This window comes from Engraulis encrasicolus, chromosome 9 (genome assembly GCF_034702125.1).
Source record: "Engraulis encrasicolus isolate BLACKSEA-1 chromosome 9, IST_EnEncr_1.0, whole genome shotgun sequence".
NCBI lineage: Eukaryota > Metazoa > Chordata > Actinopteri > Clupeiformes > Engraulidae > Engraulis > Engraulis encrasicolus.
Genome location: NC_085865.1, coordinates 5,011,864 through 5,013,071, shown reverse-complemented (window position 1 = coordinate 5,013,071; position 1,208 = coordinate 5,011,864).

Sequence of the window (1,208 nt, the reverse complement as noted above, 5' to 3'; positions counted from 1 at the left end):
AACACTTACATTTGTCTAATACTCATTTAAACCATTATATCACATTTATAATATTAATCATCAAACCATTATATACTTTAACTGTTTTTTAAATGTCAATATTAATTCCAACTCATTACACACGTAGAATTGATAGGCAGGGTGCGAATTCTGGTAAATTGAGCCACTTTTTTTTTATGCATATAAGCGAATGGCCCAAAGTGGCCCAATTTACCTGAATTCACCATATGAAAGCGAAAGCGAAAGCCCAACTGGAAAACTCCAGCTACCATTGCCATTGTGACACCACAGCACACAAGTGAACACTGCACACAACAAAATTGCATTTATGCCTCACCTGTGCAAGGGGTCAGCCCCTAAGGGCCTAGATGCTCTTCAGCATATACAGTAATTTCTGGAAGATGATGGGGTCATACCATGGGATGTATTTTATTGCATTCTATTTGATTCTATTCAATTTCATTCTATTCTCATTTTGGGAACGTACTAGAATTGTGGGGTCAGGGCTGGACTGGTGATTTGGCATGCAGGGCATTTTCCTGGTGGACCGACCGCTGTCAGGGGCTGATGCTGTTTTGTTTTATTTTGGTGGTGTTGTTCTTTGCCTTTTGAGACCGACCCACCATTTAGATCGGCTAGTCCATTTATTGCTTTGGGATATAGACAATGGTCTGAGTCAATCATATAATCAATGATTAATCATAGAAAAAACATGGGCTGTGTGGGGGGCTGGTCTACGCCAAACGTGCCCAGCAGGCTTGTACGAAATTCCGAATTGAATGAATTTGAATTCAAAGTAATGCCATAATACGAACACTAGGTGGTGTCATTACCTTGAATTTCTTTGACTTTAAGCTACACCACCCATTGAGAGTGATAGAACACCACTACCTAGTGTTCATATTATGGCATTACTTTGAATTCAAATTCATTCAATTCGGAATGTCGTACAAGCCTGATGCCCAGGCCATATTTTGGTCCCAATCCAGCACTGGGTGGTGTGGGGCTGCTGTCTGATTTTAGTAGCCTGATTATCATTGATGGTCAAATCTCTTGGAGACTTGGGCCCAATCCCATTAGTATTTTCTACCCCCACCCCTAACCCTTACCCCTCACCCCTACCCCTCCAAATGGAGTCTGCCTGTCCGAACCCCTCCTTTTTGAGGGCTACAAAGGCCTCCCCCTTACCCCTACCCCTCTGCCTTAAC